A 25837-nucleotide genomic window follows, 5' to 3' on the forward strand; every position below is an offset into this window, starting at 1 on the left:
GTCCCTCACACACACGCACACACACACACACACACACATACACACACACAATCCTGTGGTCTCCAAGTGAGACGCCCGATCTTGCAAGCAGTTACTTTGTCCTGTTCAAAACACACGTGTGATTTCAATGTGCAGGAGGTGTGCAGGACACGGTGTGCACCGTAAGATCAAATGTGGTTGGTTTCATGTCCATCTGCAGCTTCTTGAACATTCTCACCACTTGAATGGCCAGCACCGACTCAGGGTCAGTTTCTGTTTGCCCATAGTCTTAATCGTACCGCTAACAGTGAGACTTTTGTTTGGGGGGGAAAAGGAAGTCAAACAAATAGCTGAGAATACACCGATCGCTGCTGTATCACATTCTTAATGTTTGCACAGTAATTGTCGAGCGACTGACATCATATCCGGAGAGAAAATGTTGGCAAACCTTACAAACAGCAGAGTTTTAGCACAAGAAAATGTGACATAGCTTGCCAAGAAGAACAGTCTAAAGAGATTATGGTTTTTTGAAATCGAGGGGAATGCGGCGAGTTCCTCTCCCGTTCAGGCATCTCACAGCCAAGCCCCCTTGATTTTTTTTTTTTTTTTTTTGCTTGTGATTTCTGTTTTACATTCAGCGAGCAGCATCAACTTGTGCTTGACCTCGCTGAAACGCGCCGTCTTTTTTCAGTCCAGGTTGTTGGCGTTCTCCATAACTTGTGTTTTGTGCCTGCGCTCCTGCGGGAGGAGGTTGGTGGTGGTGGTGGGTGAAAGTGATGATACTGCATCTTCATATTTTATATTTTTGTTTTGTCTCGATTAGTCTCTACTTTGCTGGACAGAGTGGAGGTTGTCGGATAGATTTCTTCTCACACATTAGCTTGTATTGTCCACATCAGTTCTTCACACAAAAGTTTCAAATTGTCCCGAAACTCTGAACTTATAGTAAAGCACACAGGAGTGACGCAACACGTGTGGGTTCCAACATGTTCTGGAGTTGGTGTCTGCATGGTGTAAACGTACAAACTACAGAAATAAAGAATGAAGTTTCAGTTGAGTTAGAGCAAACAATTTTTTTTTCCTACTCTGGATTCATGAATATAAAACTTACATTTGCTTTAAAACATATAGTGTCTTTAGATTCTGAACAATATTCACATTTCTATTCGCATTTTCATAAAAACAAAACAGGTTTGTCCTGAAATTAGTGAGGTCGTTCTGAGTTCTGCAATCGCATTGTGAAACTACGGTACAACCGTCAGTCCTTTCAATTAATCACAGGAGACTTATTATTGGCTCAAAACGGTATGATAATTATGTTTGCACTCTGAAAATGTTAATAAAAATTCTTACGAAATGCATTGAGAGTAATTGTATTCAGACTGAAAAAGTTTTGTTTTGTTTTTTACAACCTAGAATTAGGAAAAACTACACATTAAAACAGGCAGCAGAGTAAGCATCTCTAAGCATTAAACTTAAATAAATAGATGAATATTGTCGAAAGCTTTTTGTTATTTGAATTTTTTTTTGACAATAACCACATATTTACTGTCCTCATCCAAAAAACAGAACAATAATAAAGCAGCTTGAGTTCAACACACACACACACACCACACACGCACACACGCAAACACACACACACACTTTTTTTTTTTTTTTACAAATTCTAATTTGTCTCTTTCAGTTTAAAACATTAATATATCAAAAATATAATTAGTTATTTTACAGCTCTTCTGACTTACTGCACCTTTCAGTTTTTTGAATCCAAGATACATAGACATATTACATTCACATAATAAAAAGTACTTCCATGTTATTAAATTACCTAAATAAAATCATATCAGTCAAAACCACATTTTGGATTCTGTTTCATTCATCAACAACATGACTAAAAATTGTAAGATTTTTTTTGGCTACATACAGATACATTTATCTACTAAATTAGTGGTAAAGATTTGCATAATACACCCAGGTAAATCTATATTCAAGAACACATTTTGTGCTTGATTTTGCCATAACAGTAAAATGAACTTATATGAAAGAGAATCACTTCTACAGATGATTTTATCTAATACATTATCAAGCACTACATGATAAAACAATGTCTATTTTTACTTTGTTTTACAGAATTATCATGATAAATGTATTTGATATTATATATATTTAAATACAAGTATGTTCATAAAATTGCTTGGGTTCAACTTAAATTATATTTCATTTTTGGTCACCAATTCCCACTTTTTTGCTCTTTCCTTTTTTCAATATGTTATTACTCATTTATAAGAATGTTTTTGCTAGTGCTTCACTCAATATGATAAATTTACACCCATATAACTGAGATTAGCTTTAAATCAATAAATTCACAAAACTAATTTCTAAGATGAAAACTACTTTTTTGGTTAATTTTTACTAAATTCTGCCACAAATTAAATTCTCTTTTTATTATTTTTATGTAAAAAAAAAAAAGAAACCAAAATGTTGAAGACCAGCGTCACAAATTGTGCCAAGCGACGTTTGAAACATGTTTACATTCATCGGTTCTGGATCCATCTGAATAGTTTCTCAGTAGCAGACGCTTCACCTGTAAATCTAAAGCACATAGAGCAGCGTGAGTCGTACTTCCATGTGTTGTGATCGTTCCCTCTCTGGTCTCCACGATGCAGTTAGAGCAATTGTATTACTCATTTTGTCCATTAACAGGATAAATAATGAATCTGAATGATTGCAGAGCTTCTGACTGATGGGATGGTGAAGATTTAAATGCATTGTGCTTCGCGTAGAGACGTTAATGTGCTGTAATTCTGCTGTTGCTGCTCTGCTTCACATTTGTTGACGTTTCCCATCGCACACTTTGAAGGGACATCGTGCTCCAGTTCCGTAGTGGTATGGGAGTGGCAGTGTCTCGCCCTACAGAAACGGCTTTCTGTCGGATATTCTCGCCCCACACTGCGGCTGTGACAGAACGTTTACCTCTGTGCCTCACTCCATTCACGGCGAAAAGTTGTTCAAGTTTTTATGAAAATATAAAATTAATTCTTTTATAAGCTGTGATGTAATTGCTGAACTCTATTTAATCTGTGTGAAATATGGTGATTTTTGTTCAGAAGTGTATATAGAATCTATTGCTGCTTGAGATCCCTACATCTGAGCTCCAGGTGAATGAAAATGACACAAATAAAAAAAGATTAAGACATTGAAACAGAATGGTGATCTAAATGTGCATGTATTCCACAAAACACACATTAACTGCTATTATCTTGTTGAAGACCGTTCCTCAAATCAGCCGTGGAGACTATTAGTGAACATATGCAGCCCTACATCGTTCCCCCATCACAATTATGAATGATCCCAACTGGAGATGCCACCTTGCTATTAGCATGCCATTATTTTGTAGTTTTGAGAAATACTTAATATTCCATACCAGGTTTTATAACCTCATTGCAGATCTTGAGTTTGCAATCAAATCATAATTCGAGCATTTCATTATGGCTCCATGCATATTTGCTCTTTTTATCTCCACAGCTGATTAGAAATAGTTTTGCGTTGAGGTTCGTTGTCCCCCAGTGGGGCTCGTGCAGTTGGTGTAAACAGTGTTTTGAAGGTCTGTGTTGCCAGGATGAATCACTCGGCTCCGAGCTCCAGTCCGACTACCTCTGCTGCTGTCTCTCCCCAAAGGGCATGTAAAGCATTCACACTCCTGTGTTGTGACATGTACTCACTGCGATGGCAGACATGCTCCCATGAAGTCCTTCTCATTTATTCTCAAACAATAAACTGCTGAGAAAAAATTCTCCTTTTTGTCCTTTAGTTTGTTTTTTTTCCCCTCTGAATTTCAGAGCTTTGCCAGCGTTTTAGTCAGAGCCGGAGTGCAAAACAACCCCCTCATAACTCGTGTGGTTACAAAAACACCCGGAGGACACGGACGACAGATTTATTCAATGACATCATACGGGCTTGCATCACCATGTTACTGGTTACCATGGCGACGACAATGACCCCAATGCCTTCTGCAGAGTCTGGATCTTCACCTGTTGAACTGTGTGTTTGTGTGTGTGTGCGTGTGTGTGTGTGTGTGTGCGTGTGTGTGTGTGTGTGTGTGTGTGTGTGTGTGTGTGTGTGTGTGTTGACTGAACTGACTGAGCTTATAGGAGAAAGTCTTAAGCAGTAGTTTTGGTGGTGGAGTGAACCTATAGGAGTTGATGGAATTTTAATGGGAGTTTTTCAGTTTTTTGAAGATGCTTAGGATATTTAGGCAACAAACCACAGATAAAAGTAGTATTACACCTTATGGAGTTTATAGTATTTTTCTTTTGGAAGTCAACATTCATGTATTTAATAACTTAAGAGTTGAATAGATTCAATAGATGTCGGACAGTTGATATCTAATATATTACAAATGTTTGAATAAAATGATGTGAAACTTAAATATCTTCTTTATTTTTTAAACAGCTTTTCATTCTATATTTATGACAGACAAATAGATGCTGCACTGTACTGAACTGTACTGTACTGTACTTACATTGAGTTTAAGGACTTCTTATGATGCTTTGTACAGTGCCACTGTGGTGGGTAGGAATCATCCTTATATAACTCATAGTAGAAGTCAACAAGGCTCCTTCCTTCCTGCATGTTGAAGTTGCTGCTTGGAGAGCTCAACATTTTCTCAAGTGGTTGTGGTGAACGTAAATGTTACAATTAAACAATTAAACATGGAGTCAAACTTAGTTACCATTATTTCACAGCAGATCAAAGTCTGATACAAAATTTCCTGTGTAAATAAATCATTCATAACTTCAAACACTTCACTGTTGACTATCCTTAATTTCGGGTTCAAACGAGGTGGCGTGTCAAAGAAATCGATGCAAATCAATGAATGCATGTTTGAGATGGTTTGCGGTAACAAACGTGTGGATACAGGAGGACAAATAAATGAATAAACATTGTAGAATGGGCTTATTTCAAACAGCTGACTGATTTGTTGGGCTACCATTGATCTCATTTGAATTATTTTGATATTCTGATTTTATTGATTAACGATTTACACTTTTTGCATGGTTTAAATTAACCACAGTTATATATCAGCATGTCTGCTATGGATGCTTGAAATTACTGTTCATGTTGTCACAGTCAACGATGTTTTACGGGGCTTTAACCCTGGGAAGTGCAGACCAAATTACAAATGGACTCCTGTAGTTTGTTGCAACTACACTGCCATATTTATCTCTTGACTAAACGCGGCACTAACAGGGTGGTTACAGTCTTTCCATGACTGTTTCCTACAATGAAGTGAGCAGTGTCGCAGTCATGCGGTTACAAACAGGAACGTTTTTGCCGTTATGCATTTATGAAGAACACTACAGGCTGAACAAAGCCTCTCTTCATGAGGTGTTTCTGTTGTTGGCATTTCTGCCTTTCCATGTTGCGAGAATGCTATTTTCCTTCCACAAAACAAAAGTGATCATTCTAAAATTGCACATAGGTATGACTGGGTGTGGTTGTCCTCCTGAGATTACCCTGTTACGGACTCTTGTCCTGTCCGGCTGTACACTGACTTAATCCCTGAAAATGGATGACGAGATTCAGAATAGGAACAAATGGATGGATTATACACTTTGGCCTACATTACTGCAAATACATAGAAACAGTAAACTATTTTACGATACAGCAATAACAAGATTGGAATACATTTTTTTTAATCGACAGTCTGTTTCCTTCCTGTAAACTATGAACACATCAATTGCAAATACATTGATATCAACAAAGGAAGTTACTGGGATCCGGCAATGTTTTTTACAGCGATAAGAGAAGTGAAATCAAGACAAGTGAGGGAGAAATACTCCTTTCTTCACTCCTCTCAAAGCTTTTCCAACTTCTCATGTCCAATTCCGCCATTAGCATTTCAAACAGGACCCAGCAGAGTGTGCTTGTGTTGACTCTGACCTGCTGAAGCACTTGTATGTCACAAGAATCTCGACAAGAAATAACAAATTTTCCTTTTGTCTGCCTGTTTTCTCCTAGTACAATTGTCTCTATGTGTACATGCGAGTGCGGTTACGGTTTTCAAAAATCCCAGGGCAATTTTCTTTTGTACGCGTTAACCATTGACCATTTCAGGACGTCGTCGTGCTGCTCCAAGTCTAAGGTTTCAACAAGACTGTGCAGCTCACAATGCAACCGCTGGAAAGCAGATGAGCGCTCTGAAGACAGGCTGTTGTTAAAATTGCTTTTCAGTGTAATGAGAGTCTAGCTGTCTATCCGCACGACAATTACTGTGGCTGGTGGGCTCGGTGACAACACTATCACTAATTACAGCCAGTGACTCTGCAATTACATGCAATGACACCCAAAGTCTCGTAAGACTATCGCTGCATGTTTAACGCCACATGCGGCTCACGCCACAAGTCCGATACCATGAAGACAGAAAAGTGCTCTGGGAAACTGATGAACCTGATCCATATGTTGTTGTCTTCATCACACTCCCATTATTTTCATATCCATGAAACTAATTGCAAAATGTTCCTCTTTCTGAAACCATTAAGCAGCTCAACATTGACTTGGTATATTTAAAACCCCTTTGTTGTGATTTATCTAGTAAACGGCTGGTGATGTGAGAAAAAGAGACAAGCGATTGCATAACGTTGGTACCCATGGCAATAAAAGGTATGATGTACAGTATTTGAGCGATGACTTCACCTCCTGAGCTTTGACACGGCACCACGACCAGATAAAACCAAATAAAAGCTTCACGTGTACTCCAGTAAATTACATCAAACTTCAAAAGTTGTTTGGCCCCTGAGGAGATATTATTTGAGGAAGTAAGTGACTTCTCCTGTCGAAAGAGGAATTAGGTTTAATATATTGGTTTACGAGGCCTATAAAACCCTCCCATAATGGCATAACTTGGTTATCTGCATGCTCACCCAGCAACTGGATCTGAAATGTCCAAATCAGATCTTAATAAGAAAAAAGAGGCATTTTCTCATCATTTACGTCACTGAAACTTGACCAGAACACTGCTGTCGTTTCACAAAACATGTGCCTGCAATAACGCTTTCTTTATTCATAATGTTCTTCATGTGCATCAACCCACTGTTTTCAGGTTGCTGTTGGATCACGTTCATCATTATGAGGCAGCTGAAGTTTGTTCAAGATTCCACAGAGATATCAATCATAAGAAAGATGCTTGACATGTGTTTAGATTTTAATTCAACGTTACTATAGTGATTTACCCAAAGGTTACATACTTTACAAGATCAATGGGTACATAATATTAAATTCAGAATGATAAATGTGGAATCTGCTACTACAAAAGTCAATCAAATTCTTGATCTGTGGACCATAAATGTTTATAAAAGCTTTTACTTGTCCAACTTCAGGGAATCATAGTTACCTGCTTAATATTTCATACACATCTATCCAACAGTTGTTGCTTGAAAAACTGTCTTAATGTAGTGCAGCTGCCCCACAATTGTTTATACAGGCATTGGGTCTTGTATATAAATTCCCCATTGTCCAATTTTGGAAGTGCAGAGTTGAGCTCACTTTATGCCAGATGTGTTGGGTGTATACAGTCTTATCTGGGCCTTGCAGTCAGCTGACACACACGTAGCCGGGGCGGCAAATCAGCTTCCTGGTTATCTGTCTCGGCATGTTTATCTCCCAAAGCTGCTCATTGCCAGATTTACGATCAAGATGCAGATTCTGGTCTGTGAGATATTGCTAGTAGCCATTACAATGCATGCCGGCTGGTGCCAGTGTTTTGAAATCTTATCAGGAAGGAGGTTATGTATTCTCCACTGCCCTGTGTGTGTGTGTGTGTGTGTGTGTGATTAAACAATGCTGTTACTAGGCGAGGAGTTTCCTTCTGCTTTATTCTATAGCAAAACAACATCTGGAATATATTACAGTGCATAGTGCAACATCTGTGAAGAAGAAGAAGTAACTTTCTCAATCACACAGAGATACACACTCATAACATTATAACCACTTGCCCTATATTGGTAAATATCCTCTTTTTAAAACTAAAACAGCCATGACAAGTCAAGAAATGGTCTCCGATGGACCTGATCTGTGATATCTGCACCAAGACATAAGCAGCAAATTATTTAAGTCCTGAAAGTAGTGAGACGGGATCTTCATGGGTTGGACTTATTTATCCAGCACATTACATGATTGTTTCATTGATTTGAGATGGAGATGAACTATTTTCGTTTTGATGCATGGTGCATCATCCCGTTGAAAGAGACCACTTCAATCAGGTGATATTGTTTCCACCAAAGGGATCTCGCATAGTCTCTAATAAAAGAAACGACCACATGAATGGCAAGACCAAGAGTTTCCCAGCTGAACACTGATCAAGGCACGGTACCTTTGTCATCTTGCTTTCTCACAATAATGCAACCTGGTGCCACATGAGCCTCAGGTAAGAGACCCACTCACAACTGGCCATCCACATGCTGTTGAGAAAACATGATACTATCAAAACCAGAATTAACTTCTTTTTTTTGCAGTTTAGTGTTTATTGGATTGGGCCTCATGCCTTTCCTTCCCACATGCATCAATGAGCCTTGATCGCCCAAGATTCTGTCTCCAGGCCAATGCTTTTACTTCCTTGGACCGCTTTTGAAGGATCTATACTACTGTGGACTGAGAACAACCCACAAAAGCTGCAGTTTTTGTGATCCTCTGACGTAGTTGTCTAGCCAGCACAATCTGGAGCTTGTCAAACTTGTTGAAATACCTCATTTTTAACCATTTTTTTCAGGTTTCAACACACCGACTTTGAGGACAAAATGTTCACATACTGCTTAGTCCCATCCACAATTTCCATAATGATCATAATGTTATGGCTGATTAGTGTGTGTCACTGTGCAACTTTTGTTTTATTTTTTTCCGGCGGGACAAATCTCTTTTTGTCAGGCAACGTCGGTTCCACAACACATCCTCTCACAATGCTGTTTTCATGTTTGTTTATTGAGCATGCAATGCAGGACACGCACACATAAAACAGGACTGAACTCTGCCGATTTGAAAATGAACTTTGAAATGGTCTTTAAAAACCGGCACACTCGAACACTCACACACACGTTTGATTCATTTCGTCGAGTCACCCCGTGTGCCTGCGTTGTGATATGCTAAACATTCTGTAAACACTACCCTGCGCATGGTTACTGTCACCATGGCAGCCTGACAACAGCACGTAGCCCGGCCCTTCAAACACGGGACAGTAGTGTTATTTAATATTTGGCTACGCATGAGCACAGCATGTTTCTATCACATAATCCTGTCACACCAGCGAAGACTTCTCCATCCCGACTCCCTCGTGCGGCTGAACACAGCCCAGCTGTTGCTATGTTTTGGTCTTATCACACAACAACAACAACAAAGGATAAAATGCTCGCAGAGAACAGGCTGCCCCGGGTGCAATCCCACACACTTTGTCCACTGTCCGCATCACGCAGGACCCGAAGCAGAGGTTTAGGAGAGAATTGGGCCACTTACATCATAAAAGGGAAATGTACGCAGCTAAGGAAGTCGGCGTGAAAACAGATCTGTGCGTGACTGTAGCTCGGGAGACTGGTGTCAACATGAGACTTCAGCCAGTGAGAGGATTAACGCGTGATATTTGGAAGCGCGTTTCACCTAAACAGAGGTTCAACATGCAGATCGGATTTTAGGGGGAGGCGTTTTACTTGTGTAATAGGTAGTCTCATGCACCTCAGGTCACATGTCGGTCTCTCTTTGAGAGAGCAATAACTTATTCACCACACTCACTTAGACTCTACTCTAGTAGCAGTAGTAGCAGTGGGAGTAATAATGCTGCTAGTTGGAGCAGCTATAGTATTAGTAGCAGGAGGAGGGAAAAAAGTAACTTGTTGTGGTGATAGTAGGAGTAGTGGTAATCGTTGTTGTTGTACTGACAAATAAATACTTTAAAATCAAGCAACAAAATGTACCGGAACGAATTACTAGAAGGAAGCTTAATTAAATTATTTATACATACTAAATGCTTGGCAGAACAAAGTAGAATTGCTTTCAATTTGACAACTTGTTTCCGTGTGTGTTTAACATTTTCTTTTTTAATTGTTCTATGTTGTTTGCTTTTAGTATGCTATGATCCTGTCAATCATCTATGACTTATTGTTTGGCTAATAGTAGTTATAGTAGTTTTGAGCGAGCATGGTGAGAAATAAATACATTCCATCGCAATGTAAAACACATGTGTCAGAAAGGCACAAGGGAATCGTGTATTTGATTGTACTTGTTTCACTACTTTGTGGGGATTCAGTGTATTGATGGAGTCCAACTAACTTTGCAAGAAACAAAAACACCCGGATGTTATATATTTCTGAGGGGTACGATATGGTTTCAGGGCAAAGGTTCAGTTTGAGTGAGGTTAGAGCTGAAGTTAGGTGTGACAGCTAAGCTTTGGTTGAGAGGCTTTTCATCAGTAAAGGCATAAATTACAATTTACCTTTTGATTGCCCTTATTTATAATGTTTATTTTATGTGTGTGTGTGTGTGTGTGTGTGTGTGTGTGTGTCTGTGTGTGTGTGTGTGTGTGTGCGTGTGCGTGTGCGTGTGCGTGTGTGTGTGTGTGTGTGTGCATGCTTTCATTGGTGTTGCAGGGAACTGAATCGCACTCACAGTATGGTGGATTTGTATTCTATGTAATAGATTCCCATTAAGAAAATCATAAAACTTTCAGGCGATGTCATCTTTTAGGTCAGCGATTCTCAACCTTGGGGTCTCATCCTCCATGGAGGTCACAAGATGATTTCAGGGGGTCACCAGACGATTGTGAAAGAAATATTAATTGTCATAAGAAATTTCAATTGGCATGACTTTAAGGAGGGAGTAATTTTACCCGTTCACTCTCTCATAGTATATTTTATCAACAGAGTTTGTATGAGTTCAATTATGTCTGCTTGGGATTCTGTGCCGGCACACAGTGGACCGAAACAAAACAAAAAAGCAGCTGGATTTGGTTTCATATTAATAATGGTTGAGAACTGGCTGAAGATGGCAGTTTCATCAAGGTCAAGATTCAGTCAAGACTGAAGTGTCCTTGGGCAAGACACCGAACCTCGAACTGCTCCCATTGGAGTGACAGCACCTTGCATGGCTGCAGTCTCCAATGGCGTGTGAAAGGATGAATGTGACGAGTCACATAAAGTGCTTTGGGGCTGCTCACACAGCTATAAAGTGCTGTATAAGTGAAATCCATTTACTATTTTACCATTTAGTGGGAAAAAAAAAGCCCTTTTTTTTTTTTTTTTTACATTATTATTGGAAGACATTAAAACATAGAATAAGTCTGGAAAAACTAAAAGTATTTTTTTTGTTTTGTTTTGTTTTTTACTGAACAAATGGATGAAACTATGATTTAGTCATGATTTATAGAGTGTGAAAGAAAACTACCAGCAGGATCTGTGGAGTACCTGCAGGTTGTAATCAGACCACACGCACCATGTGTGTGTGTGTGTGTGTGTGTGTGTGTGTGTGTGTGTGTGTGTGTGTGTGTGTGTGTGTGTGTGTGTGTGTGTGTGTGTGTGTGTGTGTGTGTGTGTGTGCATGTGCGTGTGCGTGTGTCTGCCTTTTTCATCATTTCCTGATGCTTCACACAGGAGTGCAGCCCAGTGCAGCTTGGAAAGAGAAGCACTTGTCAAAACATCCATCAGGAGCCGGGTGAACTGGCTGCATTGCCTTCACTCTGGGAATCAAAGGAAGGTGTGTCTCCTGCTGCTTTTCAAGCCCTGCGAGCGTCCAGGAGACGTGTTGGTGCTGTAACTGTGGCAACGTAAACAGGACGGTTCAAACACTGATTAAAATATGTGCAACGATTATGCAAGGCGTGTGCAGAGAAATGTGGCTGGAAGACAAGTGTTGCAGCACATGTACTGATATTATATACCGTGTGTGTGCCTGCACACACACACACACGCACGCACGCACGCACACACACACACACGCACACACACACACGCGTTTCTTAAATTTCTTAATGTCTTAAAGGGCAGAATCCTCATCGAGCACCTTGGAAAGTACTTTTGCAACACTCACTCCTGGCATGCCATGCAGAAGTGGCAGCAGCAGCGGGAGCAGGCGTGTATTTAATTAGAAAATGTTAGCATGGGTTTTACAGCGTCTCACAAGTGTAAAAATAAGCTTGTCTCCATGTGCATGTGTGATCGCCGTGAGGAAAGCTGAGTTGTGTTTAATCAGTTCTTGGCCTCACCTGATTTTTCCACTCATTCTCACTTTGGAGTTGCAATCTCGAGCCAAGTATAGCTTTTATGGATTCCCATACTCACACGCACACACACACACGCACACACACACACACACACACACACACACACACACACACACACACACACACACACACACACACACACACACACACACACACACACACACACACACACACACGCACGCACGTATACATGTCATGAACTAAATGTCTTCTGGTAACACTCATCTTCCATGAGTCAAAAACATACATACACAGCTGGAGCTGGACTTTGGTGTTGTTTGCTTCACATCTGGGACACATTTACTTCTCAAGTCTTTAGACAGAGAAAGGTCATTTGAGTGACGTTTGCTCGGTGCACATTTAGGGCCACCCGTATCTTTTTATTCAAATAATTTAATAGACATTACACAACATTCTCCAATTTGTTGATCATGTGCGCTGCTACGTTTTGTTAAAGTCTTGGAACATGCGCACGTGTCACTCTTACTGTGGGAGTGGAAGCCATGCTGTTTTTCTATTGCTTGCTGGAACCAGTCTGGTTATGTGTGTGCTTTTTTAGTACTTACTTGGAATAACAAACTTTGTTTATCTCCCTGAGGGTGACTATCTATAACTATGAAGTATTACATAACAGGATTTAGAAGCATTTCTAGACGATCCTCAAGATCGACGATTTTGTTTGTTTTGTTTGCACTTTCTGCTTTTATTAGAGACTGGTGGTTTGCTGCATGTGTCTTTGCCACAAACAAATAACAAACAGCAGACTTAGACCTTAACCAGCCTTACCAGCTGAAGCACCCGCTGCTTATAATAACAATATGAAGTTAAAAGAGTCTTACGTTTGGTTTTTTGTTCCTTGTCGAAACTACTTTAAACATTTTTTAAAATGCTGATCAGGCAAATTTCTATAGCGTTTAGTTCATTGGGAAATAACTTTCAGGGAACATTTTGTTAGAAATACACTCTGCTGGGTGTGTTGGTTCAAAAATACATTTTATCAGAGGAATAATTTAGGTTGAAGAGTTCAGAGATGAAGCTGAAGAGGTCACGGTGATTGTAACAGTTGAGGAGGCAGATGATTTGTTTTGGTGACTCCTGAAGGCAGCAAAAGAAATACCAAGACGAAACATATTTTTACAATGCATTAAATTAAAAACGTAACACAATGCTAATATTAAAGACATCTGAGGTACTTAAAAAAAATACAACAAACCAACTTCAATAAAGGCCAAAACTGTCCCAATATTTACATTTATACAAAAATAATTGTCTTTGTGAGTTAAACTGATCGAAACCATGCATAACTTATTTTTAGTAGCCTGTATTTTTCGTACTATATGCTGCTTTACATTGAATTAAGCCTGTATGATGGTACAGCAGTTCAGCACTCTGATCACGGTTACTGGGGGCAGATTCCATTCTGGTTATTTGGTTTCTCCCAAAGCCCATAAACATGTATTTGAGGTTAGTCAGTGACTGAAAGAAAGTGTGTGATTGTCTGACAGTCTGATAAAATCCCCCTTTAGATTATATTTTCAAGTTGAAATAGTAAACTTTTGTTGTGTTTCAACTGTTTATTTACACATTTGGAGTCACTGAATACAGCGATGTTGCCCTCTGTCTCTGTGAAAACTGGGAAAATACTCCTTTTTTTGAAACGCTGAGTTCGGCACATGCTATCTACGGTTACAGTAAATAGGTGTTTTGCACAGTAGATGAACAATAACAATGGAGAACTGCAGAGTGTTGCTTGTGCTGCTCACTCTTTTGAGTTTAAAAGCTCTTCTCCAACACGGTGTACATTTACTACACCATCATACACTGTCATCTGGATCTCATGCTGAGCCACATTTTTTTTTAGACGTACCAGATACCGAGTGGCCTTAAATGTCAAGGAAACAAGGTTGGAAAGAGCTTGAGTGTTCACATTGTACTGTTTTCTGTGTACATTAAATGCAAGAATGCGAAAACAACTGTGTTTCCAGCTAAACGGGGCCACAGTCAGCTGGGATAGGCTCCACGCCCACAACTAGATGAAGCAGAGGAATGCAAGTATGGCTGGATATAAAGAATGGATTCAGTTTAAATCCTTCATACCAAGCAAAGCAACATGTGGTATACTGTGATACATCTTATATAATAAACATGATTTTATAATCAGAAAACGTAAAGTCCTTCATATCAACGCATGGACAAACAGCATTCTGCAGGTAGAGATAAAAACAGTGGCGTCAGCACCACTGGCAGTTATACAAGCCGTTTCATTCCAGGAAGGTCCACCCAGGCTGAAAGTTAAAGCACTCGTGGTATGTGAGGTGTTTTCAAGGAAAGTGAGCATGAAAGGCATATGAGGAAGAGAATCATGCATGTCTGAGGGGCATGAATCTCACAGGTTCACATCAAAGTGGAGGCACTAAAGCAGAAGGAGCGGCTGAGGGACTCAGAGGTGTTCAAGCTGCGTTCTACTGTCTTCTTTTATTCGTCAGATCAAATCAGGTCACCTTCTACAGGTGTGAGCCTTCAGGTCACCCAGTGCTAAGACTGGGAGAAGAACTGCATTAAGACCAGACCAGGCCAAAGGATTTAAAATCTGCTTGTATAACAAGTGAGGACAACCCAGCTCGTGCAGAGTCTGGAATGTACTTCATTTTAGTTCACAGCTGTTCCAAAATCAACAGAAACACATTTCACAATCTCTCACCTTCAACACAATTCTAAAAAAAGATGCTTTCACCCTTGAGTCTTTCTGAAGAGCTCGGTAGTTTACAGAAACGCTGCCACAGGATCAATCAACAGCATGTAATTGTGGTTGTTTCTTTCTTTGAGTGATAAGCGTGATGACGCCACCTTTCGCACCCGCACCAACATTCTTTCTTGCCAATATAGTCCAAGAAAACCAGTCACTCTCTCCATCAACACACAAAATATGCAATAAGTATGAGCAGATCTCGAAGACGTGAGCTTCCTTTTATCTCCAATGCTCTCAGGCTTGTCTATAAAGGAATGACTAAATTGTTTAGTTCTTTTTAATAACAACAATCACAGGGACTAGTATATAGCGATGCAGAATGAATGTATGAGGACCTGGTATCAATTATTGCCATCGTTGCGTGAAGAACTGCTATGTTGAGGTTGTTGTTGTTGTTGTTACTGAAAGGTTGTCACTTTGGCACCTTGTGGACTGCATAAAGAGCTCCCCAGGCACTGCACTGTGGCAGCTCCCCAGTCTCAGCAAGTGTGAATAGATTGGTTTAAATGCCGAAAATTAATTGGATCTCAAAGGAGATCAATAAAGTATGTCAAATCAAAATTATTTATTTATAAAAAAAATGTTTTATTAGTTTGCTTATTTATTTATTTGTTTGTTTGTGAGGCTGTTTATTATCATACTTCTTCTACATACTTTTTTACCTATATAAACTAAAGCAAAATATAGAAATTGAAATGTTCACAGCCAGTGTGAAACACCCTTATTTGTCATTGCACCTGCTACTTTTTAGTAGGTGACTGTAACAAAATCACTTTGTAACTGGTCATAAAATAATTTTAAGAACTTAATTTATTGCTTTTTATTAACATACAAACAACAACAAACGAAAACTCACCCACTCCCACCCCTGTACACCAACATGTTCATTGTCATTTTTCATCCAATCTGAAAGGCATAACATATCATCAGCCTATTATCATCATAATATCAGCCAATTGAGCTAATCGTCATTCCATATGATAGTCAAACTATTTTTTGTTCATTTCTGTAATGTCCTTCTTTAAATAATTGAGAAAATGATGCAAACATCTAACAAAATAATGTTTTTGGATCAAAATGAATCATAGATTTCAAAGAAACTGGTAAACATAAATCAAAGAATGAAAAGTGAAAAATTACTAAATGGTAATAAACAGATGAAAACATACTCAGTTTTGCAATGACAAATAACAATAAACAACCCTCAAAACAACAATCAAGCAACTACTACTACTACTACTACTACTACTACTACTACTACTACTACTAATAATAATAATAATAATAATAATAATAATTTGCTTGCAGGTATTTGAACATCTGATTAAAATTAATTTTATGGTAATGATAGTTATTTATTTAATTTGTGGCCGTTCCCTTGTTAGCTACAGATAAACTACCACTCCCAGCTGCCTTTGCGGCTGCGGCCCGGCCACCCCCTCCCACTGCGCATGCGCGGAGGCGGTGTACGAGCAGGACGCTCCGTGTGTGTTTACGTTGAGATGCTCACAACAAAGGACAGCGCACCGCGGAGAGGCTGTCATTTAAACACTGCTCCGTGCGGGGAGCGTCTTTAACTCACAACTCCACTAAAGACGGGAACAAATAACACATATCTTCTCTGGCTTCCATTTTATTTATTTTTTCTGCTTCGTTTTTAATTCAAAAGCAGCTCACATGAGGAGAAATTAAGCCGAAATTTCGTGTGTTTTTTTTTTTTTTTTTGGAGCGTGTATGTGCGCTGGTTGTGGAGGGACGTTAGCTGCAGCCTGCTAGCCTCAGCAAGTTGGGGGGTAAAGCAGGTAAAATCTGGGGGCAAAAAACACTGAGCTCTGGCCGAGCTGAGACTTGAGGACAATAAGAGGACTTCATCATTGATAACACAGTGAGTACACGTTGCAGAGCCACCTGACCACCCGCTCCACAATGGCGATAGTAAACGTGAGGGGGGCTAATTCAGCGCTAGCCTCTCTGTGAATCAACTGTCCCCTGCTTTGTCCTACTGGACCTTTAAACCTGCAACTTTGCCTCGTCTACGAACGTCCTGTCACCCAGAAAGCAAGTCGGGAGAGGCAGTGCTGCGGCTGCAGAGTAGTAAAGATCTTTGTCAAGTGCACACACTTTCTCATGCACCTGTTTTGACTTTATCTGTATGGAAATCAGAGATAATGCTGGCGCCGACTCTCTCTCTGCTGGTGTGGAGAGATGCAGGCATTAGTTTACACCACATCCAGTCTGCATGTTGACTTGTCACGGAGAGAAAGGGAACATTGCCTGATAAGGAATTAAGCAAATGCAGGCGACTCTGAACAGTACTAAGGCTTGATTGCCAGTTAATGACACCCCCCCTCCTCCCTCCCATTCTCTTTCTTCGTTTTCTTCCATCACATCAACACCTCGGTGTAATTCCTCCCCTTCTCTGCCTCATGCTGTCCCTTTCCCCCCCTGTGTGAGTTTGTGATGAGAGTAGAGATCTCTCTATTGCCTACTTTTGGTGGAAATGTCCATTAAAAAGACAGACATGCATTGAGTCACCAGCAGGATTCCCCCACACCCAACAAAAGTATGCTCATATTCTGGTCTGATATTCGCTTTTTAAACTGTTCTAAATGTTAAATTAAACATCAGTACTTAAAAAAAACAATGCTTATGACCTTCAACACCACCTTCCAGGCTCCTGAACCTTAGACCTCTTCAGTTCTGGCTTTATGTGGCTGGTCTAAAGTATGAATACTCTCATACTTTCTCAATTACACGTTAACGACAATACAGTCTGTGGCAAGTACAGAAATAATACTCAGTATACACTCACCAACCACTAATCTGTACAATTTAATGTGACACACTACAATGGCTTGTTTTGTTGTATTTCTGCCCCTACCGGAGCAATATTTTTCAGTCTTGCTTGAGATTGTTAGAAAAGCCTTAAGTTAACTGTATTCTTGATGTAAATGTCACAGGTTTTTTTTTGGTAACCATCATAGTTTCAAATCAAGGTTGTAAAGTACAATATACAGTCATTTCATGGACTGACAATTACTTGATGGTCACTCAAAGGCTAACAAATCGGGTACAATTATAGAATCTAATATAAAACTTTAAATTCCAGTTTTGTTTGACGTTATTAGTCTCTTGACCCTCTTACAAAAGGGGGGGGGGGGGCTCCTGCTTGTGGATTATATATCCTCATGTTCTAACAGTCTGTGGAGTCTCTGCTCTCTTTTGCTGGAAAGTTTGTGTTTTTGGCTTGAACTGGCAGAGAGCTCGCATCTGAAATGTGGTGAGTGGGTTGAAGGAATGACACTTCATAGATTCTGGCATTTGGTCACTGATGTGGTTGGTGTTGGGAGTTTTGTTTGGAGCATGTAAAAATGGCTTATATTTTCTTGTCGCCCAGTTTCTCCTGTTGAATTAGATATGCGACATCACGGTATTTTCAAGAGTATGGCTTTGTTTAATATGGTTTGTGGCAAAGCTTTATATATATATATATATATGTATCTTCCTAATAGTCTCAAAAGTTTAATATTCAGTCACTCTAAAACACTTGCACATATATGTGTTTTGCCTCACATGCATATCAATTGTGTGTTTTCCTGTTGTGGCTTTCAAGACTTGTGGTTCCTGACATGCTGCAGAAATAATCACAGTCAAAGTCTACTTTTAAATTGAGGTAACTATAATCTAGGATTAAATAGAACAAATAGATTTACAGTGCAGCAGTGAAGAGGGCTTTTGATGATTTTTGATCATTTCTATGCAAAAGAGCTGCAGTTGACACTTTAATGTAAAAAATAAATGCACACTAACAACACAGCTTGAATGGAAATGAGTGAAACTGCCTCATCTTCTCAGCTGAAGTTACCAGAAGTGAATAGAGGCACTAACTAACTAACAAACCTCCTTTTCTTATTCAGTAGAAACATTTTTCTTTTCTCTGAATGTTACACACAGGAAGAAATAGTGAATGCAACTTTGGTCACCCTATCACTTCTTTGAAGTCATTTAGAGTATTTTGGGACTTTTCTTTTCCACTTTTGTGACATAAATAAACTTTTTTTTACGTTGCATTTACAAATATAAATCAGGCAGAAAGTGTGGAAGTGACTCAAATCAAACACACTAAATACCCCCCCAATAGAATTGGATGTACTAGAAACACACTGCATTTTTTTTTCCAACAACGGAAGCTCGTGCGCGTCGTCTTATATAGTCAGACTTGCCCGATACATGAAGAAGTCGTTAAACGATGCCCATGAACCCATAGTCACACGTGCATTAAGGAGAAAACGAGCAGAGTTCTGTGTTGCAATCTGTGTCCTGCAGAAATAGCTTGTGCTGCAGACACTGATGAATAATCTGAAGCCCGAACAGATCTGGATCTGTTGTAGGAAGCAGTGAACACAGTGCCTCCCTGTTTTAATAAATGTTTATATTATAATTCCCTGAACAAAGTGTCCAACCTCGCAGTACTATAAGTGGTAAAAAAAAAAGAAGAAAAGAAAGAAGTACTTGCAGTGCTTTGGGTTTGTTATGTAACAGTGGGGAGAGTGCAAGTGTTGCACTTACTGATTTTGCACATTTAACATCGGGTGTGTTGCCTGGAGGCCGGAGTGCGTCTGTGTTCTCCAGGCCGGTCCCGAGTCTCGGTTTCAGGGAGGAAACTTGATCCGATGGTGTCAGACGGGAGTGCGGGAGCAGCTCTGATGTCTTAATGGAGGCTCCATGCTGCCTGTATCCTTAGTAACCCGGTCTGTGGGGACACAGGCGGGCCTCCCAGTCTCGCCCCGGTCTGAACTGGACCACCACAGAAAACCCATAACCTCATTTCAGCAATTGGATTAAAATGCTTTCATATCAATTATAGATCCAAGTGTTGTCTTTTATAGGGCGTGTGATCCAGTGTGGATATGAAAGTGTTTTAAAACACAGCAACAGGATTACAAAGGCGCTTCCTACCAGTGTAAAATCTGTGGCTGTGTTTTTCTTTAGTCCTGGTTAAGGTTATGATCGTAACCTTGGCTGTCCAATCACAGGCAAGATTTTTAGTTTGAGGTTCTTAGTCCATCTGAAACATAACTGCCGCATATCGGAAGCTATTAAATTGAAATAAATCCGGTCTGTCTCGATATGAAGTGGTTAAATAGGGTTTTCTTACATCATTGTATGCATGTGTCCAGCATCGTAATTTGAGAAGACGGGCCGAGAAAGAGACTATTGAGAATGTTTAGGATTTTGAGTGAATTAATATTATCGTCTCCCCTGCAATCTGAGCTCGGTGTGATCTCTGCAGGAGTTCCTTTTATTGCTTCTTCGCTCGTTGCTCATAGCAGACACTTTTCAGCATCCGAGCGCTTAGCGTTTTGTAAATATGTTTGAGATTTTAACCCGCAAGTCAACGAAAGGCCAGCCAGCTGTGTGTGTTTGTACACTTTTTAAAACCTTGAAGGGCCGAGATTGCCGTCGGAGAGAAAAGACTTTTTGTTTTGTGTTTGCAGCCATTCTCCACGTGCCTGCAGTGTGTGGATTGATTAGCGAGGGCCGGCGAGCTCGGCGGGTGTAATCGCCGGCACAGCTGAGCGGCGGTCCCCCCCCCCCGCTGGGTGCGAGAGGCTTGGCGCACGCCTCTCGGCCCGGCTTACTCTCTGGTAAAGCGGCTGAAGTTTGTGCTGGGAGATTACGTCTGTCATGGAAAGTGGGTCAGACAGTGGGCACAATTTTTTGGCCTTGTTTCTGCAAGGTAGGAAATTAAAGAGGAGGGGGAGCTTTAAAACCACCAGCGATTTTTTTTTTTTTTTTTTCCGTCGCTTCAGGGAGACCGAGCTCGAGACAATTCACTTACGCTCTCCTGCTTGTTTGACTCATTGTCAGTTTCTTACACGTTTGCTGAAGAGGCAGTCATGAGTGGCCTGTGGGCGGTAAAGATACATACGTTTATTATGCGACTTATTTTCATCCAGTGGATTATATTGGCTTTTGTTTGCAAAGTTTGCCGGACTCATAAAGCTGGAAAAGCTATATGTAGTGGTGAAACAGTAAAGCTCCTATCCCCACATCAACAAATGCCAAATATGTGAAGGATTTTACAAAATATCTCATAACATTGACAGGTTTGCCGCCTTTGCGTTTCAGTAGGGTGTTGGCTCAGTGGTGAGTTGTCTTCTAACCATGAGGTTGATGATCCGTCGCTTTTCTTGACCTCATCATATGTCCAAAAGTCCTTGGGTAACAAACGGAACCCCAAAGTACTCTCAATGGAGGTCAAGGGCCTCATTTGGCAGCTATTGTCATTGGTGTGTTTTAAGTTTTAACAGCCTTGAGACTGTTGGAGCAGTAAGAAATACGCTATATTAATGTCCATCCATCCTTTTGTCCTTCTGGCTATCCATCCAGAAAGTGTGAGAAAATCCATATTTCTTTTTTTGTACTTAGTAAAGATAGATATTTATCTTTCTGTCCATCCATCAAGAATGTGCAAGTCAAGAAAAGCCTTCAGCAAGTTGGTATGGTTTTCATCCAGGTTGTTTCTTTAACACCATTGCAGCATTTGTGTAAAGTATGCAAAGTAGTAGTTGAGTGTAATTCCAACTGGAAGCTCTAATTTTTTTTGCAAATTTTCTCAGAATTCTGTGTCTCCTTATTGTCACGAAATGTTGCATCTCACTGAGGTTGGGACTTTACTTGACATCAAGCAAAGTTGGCGTTCAAAACAATTGAGACGTGTCTTCTCAATCTTGCATTTTCAGGGAGTTCAGACACATCCTCGCTTTGCTTTGGGAATCAATTTGTTTACACTTTACATGGCCAGAGTTTGTACTTTCCATCTGTGGAACCGTCCTGTTACAGAGTGCCAATGCTACACTGGTGGGGTTCCTAAGTTCATTTGTGGCAAATAACCTATGTTTGTTGTCATGTAATTTTGAAACCATCAGACTCATAGAAATGTAAGGCGACACAAATCTGATTTAATTCAGCAGAAGCATTAAAAAAGCTACTTTTGTGGGCTGACTGCAAAACAGGCTTAATGTTTTGAACTCATAGAAAATAGAATCTCAAAGTTGCGGCATAAATTAATTAGCTACAAACCTAGGGAGCAGCTCAGTTCCTCCATTATGCTTCTGGAACTCACATGTAATAATAAAATGCCTCCCATAGGTCACAGCACATTACATTACCATATGAAATATGTAAACTCAAGTTATGGAGAAATTGGTTTATTGTAAAACACATGCATTATGGATGAATTGTGTCTCTGGAGCATAATAGCTTTGACAAGTATGGAGATTTTTTTTATAGTGAGAGATAAAAATACAAATTGCATACGTAAAAGAGACCATACCTGAAAGTACACCTGCTTAGTAGCTGAGATAGCGCAGCGATGTGTCGTAACCTTACACCTCTCAGAAGACATTTTTCTGCTATTTCTCCATTTTCTTCGTAAAAAAAACTTTCTCTCGCACAGACAATCCCTCAGCCAGTAGGCGATGCCCTCCTCCTCCTTGGAGAAAGGTTTACCCTTCTCATAATTTTACTCCTCACACTTGCTCTCATAACGCAGCTTGGCTCCTGTGGGGACGTCAGTATCTGTTTGCATCACCAGAATTTTGTCACTTTTCCGGGCAGAAACTGAAAACGCTGTTGAGGTAAGGGTGGGAGAAAAGTTTGTGGCTTCGTTTCCTGGCTGTGCAGCCCGTTCGAAGTGGCGACCACACACGCACACACACACACCCATTTTCATATTCACACAGGGGGCGTGTGATTATCACCTCTGATTGTGCTTCATCACCGTTTTGTAACTTGTTGATGCTTTGGCTTCCTTGGGGGAGTGCTGCTGTTTCTGTTAAAGCAGAGAAAGACTGGGCAGTAATTGCTGGGAATCCGTTCAATAATCAGTGCCGGAGTCCTCGTATTCAACAAAGCAAATTCTTGCTTAAAGTAGCTAAGATGTGACACAAGCGGGAGTCGGTGGCTCTTAAATGGACCTGAATACATGAAACTGCTGTTTAGAGCAAAACACTGTCTCTAAATCCAACGTGTTTCCAAATATCTACGCTTTGTTTTATTCAAAAATACTCTAGAAAAGTTGCCAGCAGTTTGAACCCAAGCAACATGAAAAGACTGTTGTTCCAAAACTGTAACCGGGTACGGCACATCTCAAAAACTCTTACCTCTGTAGAAAAATATAACTTTCACCACAACTGCAGCAACCCAAACAGGAACGAAATGGTGGCTGGAAAGATGAATAATTTAACTGTCTTTTTTTTTTTTTTTTACCTGATGTTTCAGTGCAGCAATAGTTGCTTTTATTTAGCTTTAAAAAAAAAGAAGCAATAAAGCGTCTAAAACATAAAATGATATAACCCAATGTTCTTTCCAAGTGTTCTGAATCATTAATTAAAGGTGCTATAATTACCAACCGTTTGGAAAGTACCTTCCTCTCGTGTTAAGTCACCTGCAGTGTCGTGGTTCAGATTACAGTTGCTGTCACAAGTGACAACGATCATTAAACTGAGTTCACCAAGTCATATTATCCTTTCTGCTTCTACACTGTCTGTTGAGCAAATACTGACAATGAAATCATACTTTTTTTTTTACAATTGCAAACACGTTTTTTTTTTTTTTCATGTAAACAGATCAGGACTGAGTGACAGGACATGGATATCTGATAAGCAACCAACTTCCTGCTTTGAATGACCTGTCATGTGATTTTAGGTTGGGCTGGCGGCGCAACGTCGCATGTAAACAATGAGCATGGTGTGATTTGTGGTGACGTCAGTGTTTGCAGTCACACTGTGAATCTAGTATTTGTCCACATTTTATACCTGCCTGATTAGCTTTGCCAGTAGAATTTATGTAAAGACGAACTGCAATTGAATCATTGTTAAAAAAATGTTTCGCATTTGTTTGCATGATATATTTTCAGCTGATTATTCACATTAGTAAACATGGTATTTTATCCACCACCTCTATTAACTCAAACGGAACATTTTCTTTTCAATATAGCAGCTGCGTTCTTTTAACTGGAAACTAAACTTGGCAATATTTGACTTATCGGTGCGCCATATTTTAGTTCTGTTATCGTTATCAATTGCTTTGGTGCATCCCCACTAAGATAACGTTTCTGTCTGTGTGATACATGCTTTCACCGAGTGCTTTACAAGTGTCATATTAACAGCGTGTGAAGAAAATGAAACGCAACAACAAACGTCATGAGTTTCTCAGTCTTGACCAAGCTCGCTAAAAGCGGAGCACACTGTGCAGCCGTCATTTATCTCGTTGGCTTTGTTCATGTGTCACTCTCAAACACTCCAGCTGAGAGGGTCACATTTGTGCTTTTCTCCGTGACTCTAATCATTCAGTCTTCAGATCTGCTTTTATTGTTCTTAAATACATGTTCACGTAATTAACAGCGATTAAAAAAAACCCAACAACAAACAAACTTGAATATACATTTCCCCTCTGCACACGTGATGGGGATGAATCATTTTGAGCTCGCATCTGATTTCTCCACTGCGTTCTGCTGTTGCATGCTTCCAGGAAGGTCACATTGTGCGCAGGCCACTTGGCTGTGTAAGCACTGGGTGTTACTGATGTTGTGGGGACATAAATCTGTTTGCGCATTGTGAGGACTCAGCTGTCTTTTGAGAGCAAAAAGCAAGTCCGTTTTATTCACTTAAGCTTGCGTTACCTATTTCCTCAAGGACCTCGCTATCTATTCAGCGCGCGAGCCTCCTTGTCCTTTGACCCTCAACTTAGAGGGGAGGAACGTTTTCGGATTTTCAGTAGGACAATGCATTTTTGAGACCTCAGGAAAATAAACCGTATGGTGATTTGTATTTAGGGTTAGGGCGTCAGACATCAGGACCTCAGGAATGTAGGAACTGTATGTGTTTGTGTTATATTATTGCCAGTATGACTTCACGCCCACACGTGTACATGTAAAACGTGTTCATGTGCACACGACTGCTCACATTTTGCCAATCGTCGCTTGCATTCATGTCCGATTTCCTGCACTACAAAGGCAACCAGTGATCGTGCTGCACATGTATATCTTTTATTGGGTCATTATCATGTCTCCAGGACCTTGCCTGGGGTCTGTGTCTCGCTACACGTCCACCGACATTCTAGTTTGTTGTCTGCGTGTGTACTCCTGTCTGTGTTCTTCCTACTGAATTATCGATGAGACTGTAACTTGAACAGCAGCCCTCCTATTTCTCCCCCTGCTGTCTGTCATCAGTTCACCTCCTCCCGGTGCAGCTCACAGGAAAACCAGTATGCCGACGGCGGACCGGCCCTGGAAACTAAGAACAGCAGCCGTTTGTCACAACGTGGACAAAACGCAACACCGACAAACCGTCACTCTCACGTTAAGATTTTCCGAGCTCTGTTCAAACGCTCGGAACACTTCATCAATCTTCATAGTCTCTCTCGTATGGTTTCTGCTCCCTTCCTGGATCGTGGCCTTGTCGTGGCGGAAGGGCTTGTGCGGTCTTGTGATCTCCAGAGCTATGCCGTCGGGAGCAATGTGCTCCTGGTAGGGCTTCCCAAGGCGGACAGGTCTGGAGTGAAGACCCAGACAAACACATCCAAAAACACCTCATTGAAGCAGAACACAACCAGTCGTGTACTCCGCCCAGACCGGGACCCACCTGGATGGAAAGGAGGTGGAAAGGAGCCATTGCTGGCAGCGGGAGGTTGGCAGGTACCAATTGGGTCTTGTTGGGCTGACATCAGGAACCAGATTCCTTGATACCAAGTGATTAACATGAACATAGATCATGGCATTTGGTTTAGAACACATCAGAGTCTGAATGATCATTGCAGAATTATTGTTATCCTGAAAATACCCTGAC

General features: G+C 40.4%; 1 protein-coding gene across 3 annotated transcripts in view; it reads left to right on the forward strand.

Annotated features, from left to right (window-relative positions):
* Positions 1-16511: 16511 nt before the first annotated feature.
* The window catches only part of peli1b (pellino E3 ubiquitin protein ligase 1b), a 40656-nt gene continuing 31330 nt past the window's right edge, over positions 16512-25837 (forward strand). Inside the window, exon 1 of one of the 3 annotated variants that reach the window (XM_080507588.1) lies at positions 16512-16869. The gene's annotated coding sequence lies outside the window, so the exon portion shown is untranslated. Of the gene's footprint in view, positions 16870-22551; positions 22628-25489; positions 25687-25837 lie in introns of those variants that run through there. The other 2 variants (XM_080507590.1, XM_080507589.1) reach the window with 2 other exon arrangements.

The sequence above is a fragment of the Blennius ocellaris genome (assembly GCF_963422515.1).
Source record: "Blennius ocellaris genome assembly, chromosome: 13".
NCBI classification, from domain to species: domain Eukaryota; kingdom Metazoa; phylum Chordata; class Actinopteri; order Blenniiformes; family Blenniidae; genus Blennius; species Blennius ocellaris.